The 24,611-nt window shown below is 44.2% G+C and overlaps 1 protein-coding gene across 14 annotated transcripts in view; it reads left to right on the top strand.

Annotated features, from left to right (window-relative positions):
• Positions 1-5,350: 5,350 nt before the first annotated feature.
• Positions 5,351-24,611, top strand: part of LOC132779080 (microtubule-associated protein 2-like) — a 229,542-nt gene continuing 210,281 nt past the window's right edge. For 5 of the 14 annotated variants that reach the window (XM_060782761.2, XM_060782764.2, XM_060782769.2 and 2 more), the window contains exon 1: positions 5,353-5,506. The gene's annotated coding sequence lies outside the window, so the exon portion shown is untranslated. The other 9 variants (XM_060782770.2, XM_060782771.2, XM_060782773.2 and 6 more) reach the window with 5 other exon arrangements.

A 24,611-nucleotide genomic window follows, 5' to 3' on the forward strand; every position in this document is an offset into this window, starting at 1 on the left:
TATGTGAGAGGAAGCCACAGGGAGGAGGAGGGAGCAAGCTTCTTTTCTGCTTCCTTGGAGACTAGGACGCAATGGAACAATGGCTTCAAACTACAAGAGAGGAGATTCCATCTGAACATGAGGAAAAATTTCATGACTGTGAAAGCTGTTCAGCAGTGGAACTCTCTGCCCCGGAGTGTGGTGGAGGCTCCTTCCTTGGAAGCTTTTAAACAGAGGCTGGGTGGCCATCTGTCAGGGGTGATTTGAATGCAATATCCCTGCTTCTTGGCAGAATGGGGTTGGACTGGATGGCCCAGGAGGTCTCTTCCAACTCTATGATTCTATGATTCTATGACTCTATATCCTCAGCTGCTGCAAGAAGATCGTGCAGACAGACTACAAGCAGAGGCACAACACCATTGCTCAGATGATTCATTGGAACTAGTGCCACAAATACCCTCTGCCTGCGACAAAGAACGGGTGGGATAACAAGCCGGAAAAAGTTACTACTCTGGGACTTCTGGATTCAGACAGAGTTCTAGAGCATAATACTCCTGACCTCACAATTGTGTTAATAAACAAAGTATGGATCGTTGATGTTGCAATCCCAGGTGACAGCAGGATTGCAGAGAAACAACTGGAAAAGCTGACACAATATGAGGATTTAAAGATCGAACTGCAAAGACTCTGGCACAAGCCAGTCAAGGTGGTCCCAGTGGTGACCGGCATCCTGGGTCCAGTGCCTCAAGACCTTGGCCTGCACTTAAACACAATCACCACTGACAAGATTACCATGTGCCAGCTGCAAAAGGCCACCTTACTGGGATTTAGGCGCATTATTCGCTGATACATCACACAGTCCTAGACACTTGGGAAGTGCCCAACGTGTGATCCAATTCAACAGCCAGCAGAGTGATCTTGTCTGCTGTGGACTCATCTTGTTGTGTTTCTAATAATAATAATAATAATAATAATAATAATAATAATAATACTTGGGAAGTGTTCGACTTGTGATCCAATACAACAGCCAGCAGAGTCATCTTGTCTGCTGTGGACTCATCTTGTGTTTCAAATGCTCAGGGTGCATTGCAGCAGGTGGTCAGCGGTTTGCTCTTCTCCGCACTCACATGTTGTGGATTCCACTTTGTAGCCCCATTTCTGAAGGTTGGCTCTGCATCTCGTGGTGCCAGAGCGCAGTCTGTTCAGCGCCTTCCAAGTCACCCAGTCTTCTGTGTGCCCAGGAGGGAGTCTCTCATTTGGTATCAGCCATGGGTTGAGGTTCTGGGTTGAGCCTGCCACTTTTGGACTCTTGCTTGCTGGGGTGTTCCAGCGAGTGTCTCTGTAGATCTTAGAAAACTATTTCTTGATTTAAGTTGTTGACGTGCTGGCTGATACCCAAACAAGGGATGAGCTGGAGATGTCTCTGCCTTGGTCCTTTCACTATTGGCTGCTACTTCCCGGCGGATGTCAGGTGATGCAATACCGGCTAAACAGTGTCATCTCTCCAGTGGTGTAGGGCGCAGACACCCCGTGATAATGCGGCATGTCTCATTCAGAGCCACGTCCACTGGTTTGTGTGTTTGTGTGTATGTTTGTATATATATGTGTATATATATTTGTGTGTTTGTGTGTATGTTTGTATATATATATGTGTGTATATATTTGTGAGTTTGTATGTGTTCATATGTGTACATGCATATTGTGTATATGTGTGTGCTTGTCTATATGCATATTTGTGTGTATTTGTGTATATGTGTATATGTATATGTGCGTGCATATGTATGTATATGTGTGTGTATATATTTGTGTATTTGTGTGTGTTCATATGTGTACATGCATATTGTGTATATGTGTGTGCTTGTCTATATGCATATTTTTGTGTGTATGTGTGTACGTATGTGTATATGTATATGTGCATGCATGTGTAAGTATATATATGTGTGTATATATTTCTGTATTTGTGTGTGTTCATATGTTTACATGCATATTGTGTATATGTGTGTGCTTTTCTATATGCATATTTTTGTGTGTATGTGTGTACGTATGTGTATATGTATATGTGTGTGCATGTGTATATGTATATATGTATGTGTGTATATATTTGTGTATTTGTGTGTTCATATGTATACATTAATATTGTTTATGCTTGTCTAAATGCATATTTGTGTGTATATGTGTATGTATGTGTATATGTATATGTCTGTGCTTGTGTATATGTATATATGTATGTGTGCATGTGTATATGTATATGTATGTGTGTGTGTATTTGTGTGTGTGCATATATATATACATACATGTTTGTGTGTGTGTGTGTGTGAATGTGTGCATGTGTATATATATATATATATATATGAGTGTGTGTGTATATGTATATATTGTGCATTTTTCGTGAGTTTTAAGTCTGTTCCGCTGGGGTTGTGTGTGTGTGTGTGTTTTAGGCGTGATGGACACTCATTGGACTATTAGGTGTCTTGTGTCCAAATTTCGTGTCAATTCGTCCGATCATTTTTGAGTTACCTTAATCCCACAAACGAACTTTACCTTTTGATTTATATGTATTACAGGGGTGGAGGAGCAACCCTTCTCTCCGCAGGCAATTACTCAACGCTGAAGTCAGAGGATGCTCCAAGAGACGGGCGCTGAGTCACGGTGTCAGGTTTCGGCTGGCCTCCTGTCAAACTACAACTCCCAGGAGAGACGTTCAAAGGCCGGAGAGGCCAGGAAAAGATGCCCACTGACTTGGCTGCCATTATTTACTAATTGGTTCCAACAGGCATGGGCAAACTTTGGCCCTCCAGGTGTTTTGGACTACAACTCCCACAATTCCTGACAGCCTACCGGCTGTCAGGAATTGTGGGAGTTGAAGTCCAAAACACCTGGAGGGCCAAAGTTTGCTCATGCCTGATATTGAGAATGCTTGTGATGAAGTCTCCTTCTTTGGAGGCTTTTCAGAAGAGAGTTTTAATGGAGAGGCAAATCCTTTAATCTCCGGAGAGGAATCAGCCCAGCGGCCAAAGGACGGATGGACGGACGGAGAGTGTCCACTCCCTGCATCTCGCTTAATCAGGGTGAGGCGAGGATACCCTGCTCCCGTTGTGGCAAGGGGAGGCAGAGGAGGCCTTGGGGAACTACAACTCCCAAGGGCCCATGGCATTGGATCCTGGGGGATTCTGGGAGTGGCAGTCCCAAAGGAAGGCCGTTCTCCACGCTCAGAAGGCTATGTGTATAAGGTATGTATGAAATGCATAGAGTATAAACAACAACACTCAAAAACAGGGGAACTCCAGACAAGAAACAATCAGGGACAGCTAATCACCCTCTCAACAAAGGATTCCCCCAGGCAGTAAGTCAGGCTGTTAACAACCACACCAATTTACTCTAAAATCATAACAGTAAATAAAGAACAACACTCAAAAACAGGGGAACTCCAGACAATAAACAACCAGGGACAGCTAATCACCTCTCAACAAAGGATTCCCCCAGGCAGTAAGTCAGGTTGCTAACAACCAGACCAATTTACATATAATTTACTCTAGAATCATAATAGTAAATAAATAACAACACTCAAAAACAGGGGAGCTCCAGAAAAGAAACAACCAGGGACAGCTAATCACCTCTCAACAAAGGATTCCCCCAGGCAGTAAGTCAGGCTGTTAACAACCACACCAATTTACTCTAAAATCATAATAGTAAATAAAGAATAACACTAAAAAATAGAGGAACTCCAGACAATAAACAATCAGGAACAGCTAATCACCTCTCAGCAAAGGATTCCCCCAGGCAGTAAGTCAGGCTGTTCACAACCACACCAATTTACTCTAAAATCATAACAGTAAATAAAGAACAACACTCAAAAATAGAGAAACTCCAGACAATAAACAATCAGGAACAAGCTAATCACCTCTCAACAAAGGATTTCCCCCAGGCAGTAGTCCGGCTGTTCACAACCACACCAATTTACATATAATTTACTCTAAAATCACAACCACACCAATTTACTCTAAAATCATAACAGCAAATAAAGATCAGCACTCAAAAACAGGGGAGCTCCAGACAAGAAAGAATCAGGGACAGCTAATCACCTCTCAACAAAGGATTCCCCCAGGCAGTAAGGCTGTTAACAACCACACCAATTTACTCTAAAATCATAACAGTAAATAAAGAACAACACTCAAAAACAGAGGAACTCCAAACAAGAAACAATCGGGGACAGTTAATCACCTCTCAACAAAGGATTCCCCCAGGCAGTAAGTCAGGCTGTTAACAACCACACCAATTTACTCTAAAATCATAACAGTAAATAAAGAACAACACTCAAAAATAGAGGAACTCCAGACAATAAACAATCAGGAACAGCTAATCACCTCTCAACAAAGGATTCCCCCAGGCAGTAAGTCAGGATGTTAACAACCACACCAATTTACATTTAATTTAATCAAAAATCATAACAGTAAATAAAAAACAACACTTAAAAAAAATAAACAATCAGGAACAGCTAATCACCTCTCAACAAAGGATCCCCCCAGGCAGTAAGTCAGGATGTTAACAACCACGCCAATTTGAGTGCCAGGTTTGGTCCAGATCCATAATTGTTTGGGTGCATACTGCACACTGGATGTAGGTGAACTACAACTCCTACAAACATTGTGGAGGAAAGTCCAAGTTGGCCTATGTTTAGTGTAGCTTTCAGTTTGCCGGGCGCTGATTGGCTAACACCGACGCCCTTCTCTCTTCTGGGCCCGCCTCTATCGGTTGTAGCCACGCCCCTCCAAGGGGCTTCATTTCAAGCAGAGGAGTTAAACCCCGCCCACTTTTGCTATGTTTAGTGTAGCTTTCACTTTTCTGGGCGCTGATTGGCTAAAACGGACGCCTTTCTTTCTTCTAGGCCCGCCTCTATCGGTTGTAGCCGTGCCTCCCCTGAGACTTCATTTCAAGCAGAGGAGTTAAACCCCGCCCACTTTTGCTAGTTTAGTGTAGCTTTCACTTTGCCGGGCGCTGATTGGCTAACACTGACGCCTTTCTCTCTTCTGGGCCCGCCTCTATCAGTTATGGCCACGCCCCTCCATGAGACTTCATTTCAAGCAGAGGAGTTAAACCCCGCCCACTTTTCCCTATGTACTTTGACGGACGCTAATTGGCTAACACCGACGCCTTTCTCTCTTCTAGGCCCGCCTCTATCGGTTGTGGCCACGCCCCTCCGCGGGGCTTAATATCCAGCAGAGGAGTTAACCCCGCCTACTTTATGCGCGTCAACCAACCTTGCTTTCTGGGTTGTAAGTTTTTGGTGCTGTATGCCCATGTTGTTTTCTTTCCCTGTCACCCATTGGCTGAAAAGGAGGCTCCTCCGGCGGGGATTGGTTGCCTTCGAAACCCCCAGAAGCAGGTGGGTTTGGGTGTGCGGGGCGAGGCCTGAGGCGTTTGTGAGGCGGCGTCTCCTCCTCCTGCTCGGCTCTTTCCGGCTGGGACTCGGCTGAAGCGAGGAAGGCAGGAAGGCAGGCAGGACTCGCGCCGGGTCGCCTCGCTCCCGGTAGGAGGCTGCGTGGCGGGGAACGGGCGGGACTGCTGGGGATTCTGGTTTCTTGCTGGGAAGGCCTTCCTTCCGAGAGGCCCTCAGGCGGGAGAGAGAGAGAGAGGCGCTCCTTGCCTGGCTGACTGCATTCCCTTATATTGGGCTGGCTCTAGACTCAGGGGGTGGTGAGGGAACTAACAGAAGAGGCTGAAATTATTATAATTATAATTATTATTATATTATTATTTATTGTTATTATATTTATTTCTACCCAGTGACATAAAAGCATTAGTACACAATTTGAAATAAAATATTTTCGGTGGTATCTATGTAAATACAAATGTAATGTTGGTTCTTGTGGGTTTTTTCGGGCTATATGGCCATGTTCCAGAGGCATTTTCTCCTGACGTTTCACCTGCATCTGTGGCAAGCATCCTCAGAGGTAGTGAGGTCTGTTGGAAGTAGGAAAATGGGTTTATATATCTGGAATGACCAGGGTGGGACAAAGGACTGTTGTCTGTTGGAGCTAGGTGTGAATGTTTCAACTGACCACTTTGATTAGCATTTGAAGGCCTGCAGTTGTTTGGTGTGGCTTGTTAGTGCCTGGGGCAATCTTTTGTTGAGGGGTGATTAGATGTCCCAATCAAGGAACATGAAAGGCACTGCAGACGACTTCAACCAGAGAAGTCAGCCATAGCAGAGCACCTGATGAACCAACCTGGACACACTAGAGTATTCAAGAACACAAATGCTGGACCACTCTCACAACCACCATGTCAGGCTACACAGAGAAGCCATTGACACCCACAAGCATGTGGACAATTTCAACAGAAAGGAAGAAACCATGAAAATGAACAAAATATGGCTAATGAGGAAGGTTGAGAACCACTGGTCTAGAGGCATTTTCTCTTGACGTTTTGCCTACATCTATGGCAAGCATCCTCAGAGGTTGTGAGGTCTGTTGGAAATAGGACAATGGGTTTATATATCTGTGGAATGACCAGGGTGGGACAAAGTACTCTCCTCTGCTGAAGCTAGGTGGGAATGTTTCAACTGACCACCTTCATTAGCATTTGAAGGCCTGGCTGAGCCTGGGGAAATCCCCTGTTGAGAGGTGTTAAGATGTGCCTGGTTGTTTCCTCTCTGCTGTTTTGCTGTTGTGATTTTAGAGTTTTTATAATACTGCTAGCTAGATTTTGTTCATTTTCATGGTATCTTCCTTTCTGTTGAAATTGTCCACATGTTTGTGGATTTCAATGACCATTACATACATACATACATACATAAGGTAAAGGTAGTCCCCTGACATTAAGTCCAGTCATGTCTGACTCTGGGGTGTGGTGCTCATCTCCATTTCTAAGCCAAAGAACCAGCATTGTCCATAGACACCTCCAAGGTCATGTGGCCGGCATGACTGCATGGAGCGCCGTTACCTTTCTGCCGGAGCGGTATCTATTGATCTACTCACATTTGCATGTTTTCGAACTGCTAGGTTGGCAGAAGCTAGGGCTGACAGCAGAAGCTCACACCGCTCCCTGGAATTGAACATGCGACCTTTCAATCAACAAGCTCAGCAGCTCAGTGCTTTAACCCACTGCGCCACCGGGGGCTCCACATACATACATACATATATATACATAATTATACAGAGAGAGAGAGAGAAAATTACAACAGCACAACAACAGAGAGGAAACAAACAAGGACATCTAATCACCTCTCAACAAAAGATTGCCCCAGGCACTGCCAGGCCATCAAATGCTAATCAAGGCGGTCAGTTGAAACATTCACACCTCGCTCCAACAGACAAGAGTCCTTTGTCCCACCCTGGTCATTCCAAATATATAAACCCTTTTCCCTAGTTCCAACAGACCTCACTACCTCTGAGGATGTTTGCCATAGATGCAGGCGAAACGTCAGGAGAGAATGCCTCTAGAACATGGCCCTATAGCCCGAAAAAACCCACAAAAACCTATCTATCTATCTATCTATCTATATTGCTCTGTGCATAATGAGTACCTTAAAAACAAAAGAACCAATGAACGAAATCACACCAAATTTGGCAACAAAACATCTCACTACACAAGGAGTGACCATCACTCAAAAAGTTATGATTTTGTCATTTGGGAGTTGGAGTTGCTGGGATTTATAGTTCACCTAAAATGAAAGACCATTCTGAACCCCACCAACGAAGGAATTGAACCAAACTTGCCACACAGTTCTCCCATGACCAACAGAAAATACTGGAAGGGTTTGGTGGGCAGTGTCCTTTCATTTTGGAGTTGTAGTTCACCTGTGGACTCAAACAATGATGGATCTGGACCAAACTTGGCACAAATACTCAATATGCCCAAATATAAACACAGATGGAGTTTGAGGGGAATAGACCTTGACATTTTGGAGTTGCAGTTACTGGGATGTATAGTTCACCTAAAATCAAGGAGCATTCTGAACCCCACCAATGACAAAATTGGGGCAAACTTCCCACACAGAACCCTCATGACCAAAAGAAAATACTGTGTTTTCTGGTGGTCTTTGCTAACCCTTCTGACACCCCCTCGCAACCCCTCCCCCAGGGGTCCCAAAAACCAGGTTGTGAAATGCTGCCTTAAGGCCACCTAGTCCAACTCCCTTCACCATAGCAAGAAAACATAAAGCCCTCCTGACAAAGAGCCACCCAGCCATAAATACAGATAAATATATATGATTCACACACACACATGTATATGACAGATATAGTACCACCTCCCTGGTGCCCCTCCCCCAGGGTCTTGACGTCCCAGATTGAGAAATGCTGCCTTAAGGCCATCCAGTCCAACTCCGTTCTCCAGAGCAAGAAAACATAATCAAAGCCCCCCTTACAAAGGGCCATCCAGCCATTCACACAAACACACATATGTATATGGCAGATGCAGTATCAAAGACAATGATATGTTGCATGTTCCAGAGTAGGCAAACCAGACAATCGTCACATCAACACTGACAAAGAAAAAGCAATACTCCACAAGCATAAAGAAATTTGTTATATGTTTTTATTGTTTTCAAACACTTCATTTTTTCCTGAGTGAGTTGAAAACATTGGCTTTTCAAGCAGGCCTTTGACAATAGCTAAGGCACCAGCTAAAGTAGATGTCCGAACAAATCAATATTGACTGGCCATCTGTTGGGGGTGTTTTGAATGCGATTTTCCTTCTTCTTGGCAGGGACTGGATGGCCCACGAGGTCTCCTCTGGCACTTTAACATTCTTTTAACTCTTTGTGGCTGGGAGGTTCAACATGGTTGTACTCCCATTTTAATTAGTAGGTATTGCTGCGTTTTTATTGAGTATTTTATTTAAACTGAGTTGGGTTTTTCTCCTGTTTTTGTTAGTGTTGTCTTGTGTTAGTTGATATTGTTACTGTCACAACTGTTGATGTATTTTATGTGTTCTTATGGTACTATTATGTGCTGCTCTGTAAGCTGCTGCCTACTGCTCCTTTTGGGAGATGGTGGTGAGACATAAATAAAATTATTATTATTTTAGTTTTATTTTAATGTTTTTATACCTTTGTAGGTTTTAAATTGTAATCTGTAAGAATCTTGCTTAAGAGGTGAAATAAATAAATTTCCACGTTATTCCCATAATAATAATAATAATAATAATAATAATAATAGTTTTTACTCCTTAAAAAATAAATTCCCACATTATTTACAGTAATATAGTACCGTAACAAAGCTTGTTCTGTTTTCAGAGTTGTGAGCTGCTTTAATCCTTGTTTAAGAGAAGAAAGCACAATATAAATACACATAATAATAATACTTACACCAGGTAACACAATTTGCAAAAAATGTTCTGTTCCTGCTTTGGAAGTGATATTTCCTGTTTAATTGTGCGGTCCTTACTTTGGAAGCAGTTGTTCTGCTCCAGAAACTTAATTTTTGTTTTTTTCTACTTTTCATTACCTGAAACCCAAATGTTTGTAATTTTCCTTCATGAAAATCTATGCAAAAAACTCGCAATACTTTTGCAGTTTAGTAAACCTTTTCCCATGTGTTTATGATAGAACCAATTAGGAAAAGACATTTATAACCCAGGAACAAAAATATTGTGTTACAGAGTGTAATAATTGGTGGTGGTTGTGTTGGGGGAGTTAAATGCCAAAAGTTAATTCTGAAATAGGTTTAACGAAGAAAAAGAAAGGAAAACTGTTTAATGTTAGTTAAACAGGGAGGGGAGGAGCCAAAAGAGTTCAAAGGCAGAGCACAGGTAGGAAGAGCCCCTTCCAGGTGTTTTGGGCCTCATCTCACAGAAGTCTTTGCTGCCTTGGACAACTGTCAGGGATTTTGGGATCCAAAGCTGACTTTTCATAAAGCCATAGAATCCTAGTGGTGGAGGAGCCCCAAAAGCCCTTCCAACTGGACCCTTTCTGCCAGCAGGAAGACACAATCCAAACCCTCCTGACAGATGGACCTCTACCTTCTGCTTCAAAACCTCCAGAGGAGGAGGCTCCACACACCAAGGCAGGAGCATATCCCATTTCCAAACAGCTCTTAGCGGCAGGAAGTTCTTCCTCATGTTTAAGTGAAATCTCTTCTCCTGCCATTTGAGTCCATGCCTCCCTAGTGACCTAGTCCCTTTTTACACTGCCACATAATCCGGATTATCAAATCAGATAATCCACATGATCTATGTATTGTCGAAGGCTTTCGTGGCCGGAATCACTGGTTTGTTGTAGGTTTTTCCGGGCTATATGGCCATGTTCTGGAGGCATTTTCTCCTGACGTTTCGCCTGTATCTATGGCAAGCATCCTCACTATCTCTGAGGATGCTTGCCATAGATGCAGGCGAAACGTCAGGAGAAAATGCCTCTAGAACATGGCCATATAGCCCGGAAAAACCTACAACAACCCACATGATCTACTTTGAACTGGATTATACGGCAGTGTAGACTCAGATAAAGCAGATAATCTGGATTTTGTTTGACAGTGTAGAAGCAGCAGAAAACAAGCTTGCCTCTGCCCAATGTGACATGCATTCAAATGTTTAAATATGACTCTCACATCCTCTTCTCTCTGGCTTCTCTTCTCCAAGTTGGAGTGAGCTTTGGAGGCTGAGTGTGAGGGAGAAGAAGGGGAATTCCTGAAGGAGAGGAAATGATGGGGACCTTGTTGGTGGGTGCACTCTTTTAGATGAATGATGCCATGTGGGTTGACCGGTGATGAGGAAGGTCTTGCAGGGTTGGGCGAAGGCCCAAGGAAGGAAGGAGAGGCCCTGCCGGCTGGGCGACGGCTGGAATTGACCAGCAGGCGCTTCAAGTGCTCTGAGTGGGTGTGGACTGTCTGCAGTGCTTGCTGGAAAGTTCCCAACCTCTCTGTGTGTGTGAAAGAGAAAGGAGAGGGGATCTCTTGGAAGGGGAGTGTTTGCAAGGAAGGGCTGGCGGTGGCCTTGAGCTGCAAGGCGGTAGGTGGGGAGGCATGTGCTCCATGCTATTTATTTAAACCTCATCTGGCAGAATCAATACTGGAGGAAAAGGAGGGGAGGATTCCTGCTGGCAGTGTTTCCCAAGGCGTGAAGCACTTGGGAAGGGTCCTGGTAACCGCGATAAGCTCCCAAGAGCTTTCTTTCATGTGTTTCCTTATTCTGGGCATCAGTCTTGAATCCCAGTGTCTGTAATGCTGTGCTATGTTTGAGACTCAGGGGGTTATGGATTGTTGTTGTTCTGAACCTTGTCATTTCTGACTTTTCGCAACCCAAAGAGAAACTATAGTTTTGTTCAGGGGGGCTTGCAGTTGTCTTCCTCTGAGGCTGAGAAAGTGTGGCTTGCCTGAGGTTAGCAGTGGGTTTCCATGGCCAAGACCTTAGTCTACTGCAGTGGTTCTCAACCTGGGGTCCCCAGATGTTTTTGGCTTTCAACTCCCAGAAATCCTAACAGCTGGTAAACTGGCTGGGATTTCTGGGAGTTGTAGGCCAAAACACCTGGGGACCCACAGGCTGAGAACCACTGGTCTACTGGTATCCTAGTCCAGCACCCAAACCATTGTACCACACTGCATTCCTTTTATTTTGTAGTTGACCATTTTATTTGAATACATTTTTATCAGAATGGAAAACTGTGTGAAGTGTTGTGTGTGTGTGTATTTGAGTGAAGGTCCTTCATTAAATATGTCCTTCATATTATTCTACCATATCTGGAAATTCAGTGTTTTACTCCCTCCAGCTTTCCCCTCTGTGTGTCCTGCAAACTTAATTTCTCTGGCATGTTTTCAGAGCTGCATCCTGGACTATCCCACACACTGCTGACCTCCACTTCCTTCCTTTTTCTACTAATATCCAAAAATGTCTCTCTTCTTGTGGCATGCTTCTTGTTACTTTCTGGCATGTATGTATTGTAGTGTCATTTCGCAAAACAACATGGAACAGGAATGTTGGGAGGGGCGTGTGCCTGTGTTTGACTTGCTAATTATCAGCATTCCATCTAGAAAGATGGAAAGAGCTGTGATAATGGTTGGCGGTAATAGCAGCGAGAGGAAATTAGCCAGAAGAGGAAGATAAAGAAACATATTGTCTAAATTAGGATGGCTTTATCTTGGGAAGCTCTCTGTGCTGTCTCATCTCGGAGGAAGATGCAAGTTTTGGGAAGGAGTGGCAACATTTCTCATGTGTGTGTATATATATATATATATGCTTGTGTGTGTGTGTGCTTCCAAATTTACTGTTGACTTATAGCAACCCCATGAATTTCAAAGAGTTTTCTTAGACAAGGAGGACTGAGATGGTTTTGCCAGTTCTCTCCTCTGAAATATAGCTTAAAGCATTTGGTATTCATTGGTGGTCTCCCATCCAAGGACTAAACAGAGCTGACTGCCAATCTGTCAAGATCAGATGGGATCTACTGCCTTTGGCATATATCTTGGGCTGTAAAAGTTCTGGTCTTCCTTTTCCCCTGCCTCTCATGTGGTTGCCGTTCTCCTAAGAGCTCTCCTTTAAGTTTTATCACAGTTATTCTTGTGCAGTCGGTGGCTTCTGATCAACATTGCTTTTCCCCCTCCAACCCGCCATTCCTGGTTACGTGGTTCCTGATCCGCGTTGCCTTTCTGCAGCTGTGACTGGCTGGTCTCCTTCCCAGCTTTTCCAGGGATGGTTCCAGCATTGCATCAGGGGATATTTTGTGCTGTAATTCAGTAACGCAGCCAGGATAAGCGATCGCAGAACCGCGGCTTGAGAGAGGATGGGTGTGGCAAGAGCTGCGTGGATGCGGCTGCAGCGGCAAGCAGAGGGAGCTGCGCCTGGCCCGGACGGACGGTAACTGCTCAGTCATCGGCACAAGCCATCGCAAAGGCAAGCTATTTATATAAATCAGACCTCGCTTCCAACCGGCTCCCCCGATTTAGAAGGAACAGTTGTCATATTTTAAGTATTAAATGAGTGTGGTATGAATACGACGACGTTGCCTGGGGTAAGTTTAGACACAGGGCCCTGCTGTTTGTGGGGAAAGAAGGGGCCCCGGCTGAACAACCGCCTGCTTGGAGTGCATACCAGGCCCGCCTGGCTTCTTTGTCATTGTCACATTCACTTTTTGTTAGGGAGTTTCTCAAAATTAAAATTCCAGAAGAGTAGCTGTGTTCCTCTCTTTGAAACAACAGAAGGCCCAAGTGACTTTGTAGGTCTGTGGCTCATGACTCAGGCCTGGAAAAGAGGCTGGCCGGCCTTTTTGCTTCTCAGATAGCCCCACATTTAAAACCTTGAAACTTGCTTTTTCCTGGATGAGGTCTCCAGTGCTCCTACAGCAGTCTTCTTCCTTGCAGTGCTTTCGTGTCCCCCTTTCTCCCCCCTCTTCATTCCCCCATGACATCATGAGGATTTGCGGGGAAGGGTTGCCACTATGGAAAGTTGTTGGTTGGTTAGAAAATATTACTTGTGTTCGGTAATATGCAAAGTCTATCTATTATTAAGACTCAAGAGTTTATACTAGAAATTTCCTCTTTCCAGTTAATCTCCAAGGTGCTGCTCGATTCCTTTATGTTAGTGTTTCTCAACCTTCCTAATGCCGCAACCCCTTAATACAGTTCTTCATGTTGTGGTGACCCCCAACCATAAAATTATTTTTGTTGCTACTTCACTGTAATTTTGCTGCTGTTATGAATTGTCATGTAAATATCTGATATGCAGGATGTATTTTCATTCACTGGACCAAATTGGGCATAAATACCCGATACGCCCAAATTTGAATACTGGTGGGGTTGGGGGGACGACACACACACAGATCTTGTCATTTGGGAGTTGTAGTTGCTAGGATCAAAGAGCATTCTGAACTCCGCCAACAATGGAATTGAACCAAACTTGGCACACAGAACTCCCATGAGCAAGAGAAAATACTGGAAGAGTTTGGTGGGCATTGACCTTGAGTTTTGGAGTTGTAGTTCACCTGCATCCAGAGAGCACTGTGGACTCAAACAATGATGGAGCAAACTTGGCACGGATACTCAATATGCCCAAACGTGAACGCTGGTGGAGTCTGGGGAAAACAGACCTTGACATTTGGGAGTTGTAGTTGCTGGGATGTACAGTTCCCCTACAATCAAAGAGCATTCTGAACCCCATCAATGATACAATTGGACCAAACTTCCTACACAGATTCCCCATGACCAACAGAAAATACTATGTTTTCTGATTGTCTTTGGCAATCCCTCTGACCCCCCCAATTACCCCATGGGTTCCGACCCCCAGGTTGAGAAACGCTGCTTTATGTCTTTTTATTTAGACAGTTTTTGCTGGTATAGAACTTTGGAAGGCTTTACTTTTGTCTTGAATAATCCTGATTGAGAGTCTTGTAGCTGTCTCATCTCAAGACAATGTCATGTAGTAGTTTTAAGTACTGAGACATCTGGATTCAAATCACTCAGCCATGGAAACCCACTGGGTAAAGTTACACACTTTTTCAGCCTCAAGGGAAGGCAGTGGTAACCTCTTCTAAACAAATCTTTCTAAGATAATCCTGCGATTGAGTTGCCTTAGGGTTTCATAAATCTGACATTATTTAAAAGCACACGACAACACCAAACTATGCCAAAGAGTTGCGGCATGTGATGACATTTTAAAATGCGCTTTGTTAAATGGAAATAATAATGTTTTCAGGTAGGTAGTCATCTGCTTAAAAAAAAAAGCATCTCAAGCTGGCATTCAAACTGACAAGGTTGATATAAATACCAACTAGGAAGAGGCAGTAATCTGCTTAGTTCATTTATCTGCTTACTTATTCAGTATTTATTTACTGCTTTGTGCCTGAAGATCCTTGGGAGAGGTATAATAAATGCACACGACCTCAAAAGAATGATGAGATGACATAAACAACTTCCATCAAGTAAATAGAATCCAAAAAAGCAAATAAAATAAAACATTCCTCTTAAACTTAGAGTTTGTCTACTAGCAGTCCAACTGGCGACTAGAACTTGAGGAATGAATCACTAATGAGTACACTAAACTGGTATTTTCAGGGTTTTTCTTTTACTTCTGAAATTGAATAGATACCAGCTGTTTTGGAACTGCAGTGTTGAAGGAGAAGAGCATATGTGTCTTAATCCCCACCTAAGTCCAGGTGGGTTGACTTTTGAAACTAGCTGTGGTCATTTGCATGCCTTCCTGGACCCATGATTGTCTGGCTCTTTCTGAATGCTGCCCACATTTTGGAACAGACTTTCTTTGTCACTCATAACTCTACCCTTGGAGGCATCCGCTGGAGCTGAATGGTAGGAAATTCAAAAGGAAAGGTTTTCTCCAACATCACTAAATTGTGGATTTAATTGTCACAATAGCTGGCAAGTTGAATATTTATAAAGGGAGATAGATGGATTAGTAGATGAGAAAGCTGCCTGTTGCTTCTAACCAGGATGGTTAGGTACCACCTTTGGTTTCAGAAACAGCAATGCTCTGCAGTAGATACCCCAAACTTTGCTTCTGACTCCTCTGTTTTTCTGCTGTCAGCTCCTAGCTCAATGTTTCTCAACCTGGGGATCGGAGGGGTCACGAGGGGGTGTCACGAGGGGGTGTCAGAAGGGAGAGGTCACGAGGGGGTGTCAGAGGGGTCACCAAAGACAATCAGAAAACACAGTATTTTCTATTGATCATGGGGGTCCTGTGTGGGAAGTCTGGCCCAATTCTAGCATTGGTGAGGTTCAGAGTACTCTTTGATTGTATGTGATCTATAAATCCCAGCAACTACAGTTCCCAAATGTCAAGGTCTATTTTCCCCAAACACCATCAGTGTTTACATTTGGGAATATTGAGGATTTGTGCCAAGTGTGGTCCAGATCCATCATTATTTGAGTTCACAGTGCTCTGTGGATGTAGGTGAACTACAACTCCCAAACTCAAGGTCAATGCCCACCAAACCCTTCCAGTATTTTCTGTTGGTCATGGGAGTTATGCGTGCCAAGATTGGTTCAATTCCATTGTTGGTGGAGTTCAGATGCTCTTTGATTGTAGGTAAACTATAAATTCCAGCAACTACAATTCCCAAATGACAAAATCAATCCTCCCCGCAACCCCATCAGTATTCAAATTTGGGTGTATCGAGTATTTGTGCCAAATTTGGTCCAGTGTATGAAAATACATCCTGCATATCAGATATTTATGTGACAATTCATAACAGTAGAAAAATTATAGTTGTGCAGTAGTAACAAAAATAATGTTATGGTTGGGGGTCACCACAACATCAGGAACTGTATTAAGGGGTCACGGCATTAGGAAGGTTGAGAAACACTGTCCTAGCTCCTTCATAAATAGCAAATGTGGATTAACAAGAACAATGCTGCTATAGTAGAATGGTAGCAGAAGGGATTTCATATATATATGTTACTTTGAAAACTAGAACTTAAACAGTCTTATATGGAGTGTTAAGGAGACATGGTCTTTTAAATAGCAGAGATCCGAACTGTGTGAAGCTTTATAGATCATGACCAGCAGATTGCATTGTGTTTGGAAGCAGACTGGTAGGCAATAATAACGCATTGTATTCTCCCTGAAGCTAGCACTTCTTGTGTTGTTGTTCATTCGTTCAGTCGTCTCCGACTCTTTGTGACCTCATGGACCAGCCCACGCCAGAGCTCCCTGTCGGCCGTCACCACCCCCAGCTCCTTCAAGGCCAGTTCAGTCACTTCAAGGATGCCATCCATCCATCTTGCCCTTGGTCGGCCCCTCTTGCTTTTGCCTTCCACTTTCCCCAGCATAATTGTCTTCTCTAGGCTTTGCTGTCTGCTAGCACTAGATCCAGCACTAGCTAGCACTAGATCCAGCTATTTGGGCCAAGAGGAGTTTCTGAATAGTTTTAAAAGGTGGCCCCACGTCCAGAACATGATAGTAATGAGGCCGCCTTGACTTGTTGTGAGGCCGCCCTGAGTCCCCCCCCCCCCCAGGGGTGAGAAGGGTGGGGTATACGTATAGGAAATAATAATAATAATAATAATAATAATAATAATCCAAACTGGATGTAACCATGGCTTGTATTACTCTAGCACAGGCATAGGCAATCTTTGGCTCTCCAGATGCTTTGGACTTCAACTCCCACAAGTCCTAACAGCTGGAGGGCCAAAGTTTGCCCATGCCTGCTTGAGCCAGATCTAGAAATGGTTGCAGGTGGGCAGTAGTTTTAATTGTGCAAACATACCGTTTTTGTGGAGCCTGAGTGTCCAGATGTAGGACTGACTCTGCAGTACGCCCAAACGGTGTCTTCAAAGATAGACAGTTTGGGTGCACTCCAAGCCGAACGGGTTAAGCCCCTCCCTATTTTGCTTAGAAATGTGCCTTGTGTAGTTTAGATAGAAACAATAGAAGGCCCAGGACATGACTTTTGGAGAGTGCTTTTAAAACTGTCTTAGCAATAAATTGTCTACAAGAGTTTTTAATTGTCCACCTGGCTCCGCATATTTCTCTTAGTCATTATGACAAAAAGATGGCCTGAGTAAGAGGGTAGGTCTGTTTCTAGATCCATGTGTGGTGGTTGGAGACAGTGCTTACTCACCATAGATGCCAAGAGGCTTTTAAACCAGAATTGATCTTGGGCAGTAGGCTGAACCTTTTTCCAGAGCTTGGATTGCTGCATTAGTACATGAGTACATGATTTTTATATGGGTCTGGAGAACAAGCCCTATGAGGAGCGGCTTACGGAACTGGGCATGTTTAGCCCGAAGAAGAGAAGGCTGAGAGGAGATATGATAGCCATGTATAAATATGTGAGAGGAAGCCACAGGGAGGAGGAGGGAGCAAGCATGTTTTCTGCTTCCTTGGAGACTAGGACGCAAGGGAACAATGGCTTCGACTACAAGAGAGGAGATTCCATCTGAACACGAGGAAGAACTTCCTGACTGTGAGAGCCGTTCAGCAGTGGAACTCTCTGCCCCGGAGTGTGGTGGAGGCTCCTTCTTTGGAAGCTTTTAAACAGGCTGGATGGCCATCTGTCAGGGGTGATTTGAATGCAACATTCCTGCTTCTTGGCAGAATGGGGTTGGACTGGATGGTCCATGAGGTCTCTTCCAACTCTTTGATTCTATGATTCTATGATATGAGGCTAATTAGTTTGAATATTGGACTACAACTTTGGAGAGGAAGGTTCAGATGCCCCTTGGCCATCAAAACCAGCTGGGAGGACTTGGACATTTTACACCCTCTGAACCTCACAATTTTTTCCCAGGAAAACTCTATGATAAGGCCACTATGAGCTGGGAAAGACAACAACAACATGCAGGCGATTGTATTCCTCAATGGATGTGCAGCTGTTGTATCTTTGGGCCTTGGTGTTGAATTCTCCCTGCTTGTATTCTGGTTCCCCTTCATATAATTCTTTGGCCTTCTCTCATTCGTAAACAGTTGCCAGGCCTTGTGGGTGGCTAGATTCAATAAAAAGTGTTAAAATGCCTGCCTTGGCCATTATGGCTTGTGAATGCCCATTTATTGTCCTTTTTGTCACATTTTGGCATGTCACCCTCTTGGCCTCCTGTCCTCTTTTTTATTGCCCAGTGTTGTTTATTCTGTGTTGTTTATTTGACTGACTGGATCCGAATCCAATTCAGCATGTGATATATGGGTGCTTCCTTCTCTCTTGACTTGTGCTCTCTTGTGGCCCCAATAGCTTCTTTATCTCGCCAGTCCCAGCATCTAGTTGGAGCTTCTAACGTTGAAATGGGTCCAACCAGCCTAGACCATTAATGGAGGGGGTGGAACAGCTTCCTGATTTTTGTGGTTTTTCAGATATGTAGAGTCTCAGTGCAATAAAGCTCTTGAAGGATCCTTGTGGTCTGTTGAGATTCAAGCAGGTGGGTGCCCTCAGTTTGAAAAACTGCAATTACGTTTTTTTCAAGCAGGCAGCACTGTCATTGCTTCTGTGATGTTTCCCTTGGCAGTGGACCAAAGGCACAATTGTTTGTTCCATGCTAAGAGTCTACTTACTGTCTCTTAAATTCATTTTATCTGGATGGCGTCGGCATGTGCTGGGTGGACGTTTTTCTCATTGAAACCAAAGAAAATGCCATTTCTGGAAATTGTGATCTAAAATTAGTCAAAAGTTTGACAACAAAATGAAGTTCAACAGTGACAAATGCAAGATACTCCACTTTGGCAGGAAAAACGAAATGCAAAGATACAGAATGGAGGACGATGCCTGGCTCGAGAGTAGTACGTGTGAAAATGATCTCGTCCTCGTGGACAACAAGTTAAACATGAGCCAACAATGTGATGTGGCGGCAAAAAAGCCAATGGGATTTTGGCCTGCATCAATAGGAGCATAGTATCTAGATCTAGGGAAGTAATGCTACCCCTCTATTCTGCTACCCCTCTATTCTGGAATATTGTGTCCAATTCTGGGCACCACAGTTCAAGAGAGATATTGACAAGCTGGAATGTGTCCAGAGGAGGGCGACTCAAATGATCAAGGGTCTGGAGAACAAGCCCTAAGAGGAGCGGCTTAAGGAGCTGGGCATGTTTAGCCTGAAGAAGAGAAGGCTGAGAGGAGATATGAGGGCCATGGATAAATATGTGAGAGGAAGCCACAAGGAGGAGGGAGCAAGCTTGTTTTCTGCTTCCCTGGAGACTAGGACACAAAACAATGGCTTCAAACTATAAGAAAGGAGATTCCATTTGAACATGAGGAAGAACTTCCTGACTGTGAGAGCCATTCAGCAGTGGAACTCTCTGCCTTGGAGTGTGGTGGAGGCTCCTTCTTTGCAAGGTTTTAAACAGAGGCTGGATGGCCATCTGTCAGGGGTGATTTGAATGCAATATTCCTGTTTCTTGGCAGAATGGGGTTGGACTGGATAGCCCATGAGGTCTCTTCCAACTCTAGGATTCTATGATTCTTTGATCCAAGCAGTATCATTTAAAAAGTGTTGTAGGAGAAGTCATTGAATTTACCGGAAAGGATATTCTGCCTAAACACTAGGAATTATTATTATTATTATTAATTATTATTATTATTATTATTATTATTATTATTAGATGCACTTATTGACCGCCATTCTCAGCCCTTACGGGCGACTCATGGCGGTGTACAGTACACATAAAAAGACAGTTACAGAGGCCAGTATCAACAACATATGACTATACAACAAATACAAACTACATAAAAATACGCTTCGTCTCTTAGTAGAATCATAGCCAGTCTCATTTTCCTTATACCATTCCAGTTCTCATTACCGTAATGTTGTTGCTTAGCACTTAATTAAATGCCCTCTCGAACAGCCAGGTCTTAAGGCTTTTTCGAAAGGACATGAGGGAGGGCGCCTGTCTGATGTGTGCCGGGAGAGTGTTCCACAGCCGGGGGGCCACCACCGAGAAGGCCCTCTCCCTCGTCCCCGCCAGCCGTGCCTGTGATGCAGGCGGGATCGAGAGAAGGGCCTCCCCAGACGATCTCAAGGTCCTCGTGGGCTCGTAGGCCAAGATGCGGTCAGAAAGGTATTTTGGGCCGGAACCGTTTAGGGCTTTGTAGGCCAAGACCAGCACCTTGAATTGGGTCCGGTAGCAAATCGGCAGCCAGTGAAGCTGGGACAACAAGGGCGTTGTGTGCTCCCTGCTACCCGCTCCAGTTAGTAACATGGCTGCCGCACGCTGGACCAGCTGAAGCTTCCGGGCCGTCTTCAAGGGCAGCCCCACGTAGAGAGCGTTGCAGTAATCCAGGCGGGATGTGACAAGAGCGTGTACCACCGTGGCCAAGTCAGACTTCCCGAGATACGGGCGCAGCTGGCGCACGAGCCTAAGCTGTGCAAATGCTCCCCTGGTCACCGCTGAAACCTGGGGATCCAGGCTCAACGATGAGTCCAGGGTCACACCCAAGCTGCGAACCTGCGCCTTCAAGGGGAGTGTGACCCCGTCCAGCACAGGCTGTAACCCTATATCCCGTTCGGCCTTGCGACTGACCAGGAGTACCTCTGTCTTGTCTGGATTTAGTTTCAGTTTGTTCGCCCTCATCCAGACCGTTACAGCGGCCAGGCACCGGTTCAGGACCTCGACAGCCTCCTTAGTAGCAGGTGGGAAGGAGTGACAGAGTTGGACATCATCTGCGTACAGATGACACCGCACCCCGAAACTCCGTATGATCTCACCCAGCGGCTTCATGTAGATGTTAAACAGCATGGGGGACAGTATGGAACCCTGTGGCACCCCACAAGTCAAAGGTTGTGGTGCGGAACAGGAGTCCCCCAATGACACCTTCTGGGTGCGACCCTCCAGAAATGACCGGAGCCACCGCAAAGCAATGCCTCCAAGACCCATTTCCGCAAGGCGCTCCAGAAGGATACCGTGGTCGACGGTATCGAAGGCCACTGAGAGGTCCAGGAGCACCAACAGGGACACACTCCCCCTGTCTAGCTCCCGGCGCAGATCATCCACTAAGGCGACCAAGACCGTCTCGGTACCATGCCCCGGTCTGAAACCAGACTGTGCCGGATCCAGATAATCCGTGTCTCTCAAGAATACCTGGAGTTGTGAGGCCACCACGCTTTCCATGACTTTGCCCAAAAAGGGGAGATTGGAAACAGGCCGAAAGTTGTCCAATTTAGTGGGGTCCAGTGATGGCTTCTTCAACAGCGGCTTTATAATAGCCTGTTTTAGGCTCGCTGGAATCTTGCCTTCCCGAAGGGAGGCATTCACCACCACTGTTACCCACTCGGCCAATCCCCCTCTGGCCTCTCTCAGAAGCCAGGATGGGCAGGGGTCTAGGATGGACGTGGTGGGCCTCATTCCTCCAAGTATCTTGTCCACATCCTCGGGTTTCACAAACTGAAAAGAATCCAACAAAATAGGACAAGCAGGTGCTCTCGTTACATCCACAGAGTCTGCATCTAATGCGGCGTCCAGCCCAGAACGGATCAAGGCGACTTTGTCTGCGAAGAACCGAGCAAATGCTTCACAGCGCGCGACCGAATTGTCAGGGCTCCCACCTTAGTGCAAAAGCTGTTCATTCTTGAATGGTAGAAGATCCTTCTTTGGATATTTTAAAACAAAGGTCAAAGTACCAAATACCTGTAGGGCCAAAGTTTGCCAATGTCTGGGCTAAATATTCCAAATCTAAGATCAGAGGTACCAGACCCTTTAACTAGGCATTCCTGTATGCAAGTGGGTTGGACTAGATCATTGGTTCCCAGCCTTTGGTCTGCCAAGTGTTTTAGACTTCAGTTCCCAGAGGCCCCAACCAGCATGTCCAGTGGTCAGTAGTTGTGGAACTGAGGTCCAAACACCTGGAAACCCTTTGGGGTCCCTTCCAGCTTCATGATACTATAAAATACAAGATCAAAAACAATCAGTAACAAATTCCTATTTAAAAATAGCCCTAAACACACACACAGAGTTTAAACAGCCAAAACAAGCACCCCTAATTTTTGGAGCCAAAGACCAAGAATAAGGACCAGAAGCTCAAGGGTGGTGTAGTGGACCTGACCATTTTCGTTCCACTACAACGAAAGTCCTGGCAGATGCAGCCACCTGCCTAACCTTCTTGCAGGACGGACACGCAGAAGGGTTCCCACTGAGGATCTTAGATTTTGAGCAGACTCATGTGGGAGGAGCTGGTCTTTCAGATCTCCTAGTCCTGACATGGGTGCTTCCAAGCATGCAAATTCCTTTTCTAATTGATATAAAAAGGAGAAATGGAATGGTAGGGAGGAAGACATCTAACAGCACTTTTAAGCCATGTCCGATTAATTTCAGTCCACTTCTTCAGCTGACCACAGAGAGTTACACACATTCATCCCTGCAGTTCTGAGTGCAACTCCTGAATTTAGTACAGTTCTCTGAACCAAGACAGTGATTTCATTTGCAGGGTCAGTTGGAGTGAGAAAGCATCTTGGTTCAATCTGCAGTCACACCCTTTCTGTACTGTATATTATTTTGTTCTTTAGTCTTGGCATATGTTAAAAGCAGCTCTTAAGTCCAGTTATGACAAACATCTGGGTAAATTCTCTTGGAAAGCATACCCACAAGTTAAACCAAGCATGGGCAAACTTTGGCCCTCCAGGTGTTTGGTACTTCAACTCCCACAATTCCTAACAGCCAGTAAACTCGCTGGGATTTCTGGGAGTTGAAGTACCAAATACCTGGAGGGCCGAAGTTTGCCAATACCTGGGATAATATTCCAAACCTAAGATCAGAGGTACTAGAATTAGAAGATTGTAAAATGTTGCTAACTGAAATGTTTTTAGATGCTTCACATGTGCAGTGTGAAGCATGTAAATACATTTCAGTTCGTAATGTTTTATAATCTTTTGAAAAAACGAACCCCAAGTGTTAATACATTTAAGGGACGCCTCCTGATTGTGCATTCTAAAATTAACCAGAAATGGGTTCTCTTAACAGAGTAATCTATGTCCAAGTTTGGGGAACAGCCATAGCGTGTGTTATTTCCCTTTATTTCCCCCGAGCCTTACTGGCCCTTTTGACTTAAGAATGTAAGAACAGCATTACAACATCTGACAAATGTCCTGCAAGACACAGGGTTGAGCTGGATTGCCTCTGGAATGCCCAAAGTTTGCATAGTGAGGATGCTACTCAGGAAAAGTGACTTTTTCACTGCAGTTCCCAGATCCTTCCTACCAGATATATATTGGCTGTTTTATTGCTGGCTGAACAGTTTGGGGAACTGTCATACAAAAAAGTCAGTTTTAAAAAAAATAGATTGTTTACTTTTGATAAGATGTGTTTATTGTTGACCTGTGTGGCATTGAATTTTGCTGGATTTGTAAACTGCCTTGAGTCCCCTCTGAGGTAGAAAAAGGTGGGTTAGAAATGAAGTAAGTCAATACATAAATAAATAAATACATTTCCTCCCACACTCTGCCCTTCTTTGAATCTTTCTAGCCAGACTCTGGACACTATTGCAAGTAGCCATGCCAGATAATTCTTTTGTGGCAAGATTTAGGTTGATAATGGATTGGAGTTGTCAAATAATCATGTTAGCCTCCTGTGGCTTTTAATTTCTCATATATTCAATATATGACTCATCCTATAGCTGAAATTCTTAGAGCAACATACACAGTACAAAATCAGACACTGTGAAATCAATGCACTTTAGTTAAATACAATAAAACATCTTTATGTGCAGCTATAGTGTAAAACAGCGAAGATTAAGGTATGAAGCAACAATTAAAAAAGTGACATATCTGTTCAGAGTCTTCAAGGTGCTGCTGTAAGAAAACAAGTAACTTAGAATGCACAATTGAACTATTTTATTGATTTTAGTAATTTCACAATAGTTTTAGTGTGCCTTGTGTTTGTTTTGTCATTTTATCTTGTACCTTCCTTGGTATTTTTTATGTTCAGTGGGATAGTTCAGCCTGAGGACTGAGAAGGGTATACAAATACAGTAAATAGTAAATAAATAGTAGATTTTTTTAAAAAACGCGCAGTGATGCAGTTTTGTTCTGAATGCCAGGAAAATGTCCCCCTTCTACTCAGGAAATTGCACCTCACTGTTGTGGATTTTCAGCCAAGTGAAATTCAGCAGGAGATTGTTTTGCTGGGTCTTGTATCAAAGTCTCAGAAATTCATCTGTACCATCAAAAGTCATTGCCACCATTTTCTAAGTGTTGGTTTAAAGCAGATGGGTTTGATGGTGGTTTTGGCACTGGGGTGAATGCTGACAGTTTTAAATTCACCAATCCAACCTA

Source organism: Anolis sagrei, chromosome 6 (assembly GCF_037176765.1).
Source record: "Anolis sagrei isolate rAnoSag1 chromosome 6, rAnoSag1.mat, whole genome shotgun sequence".
In the NCBI taxonomy this organism is placed as follows: Eukaryota; Metazoa; Chordata; class Lepidosauria; order Squamata; family Dactyloidae; genus Anolis; species Anolis sagrei.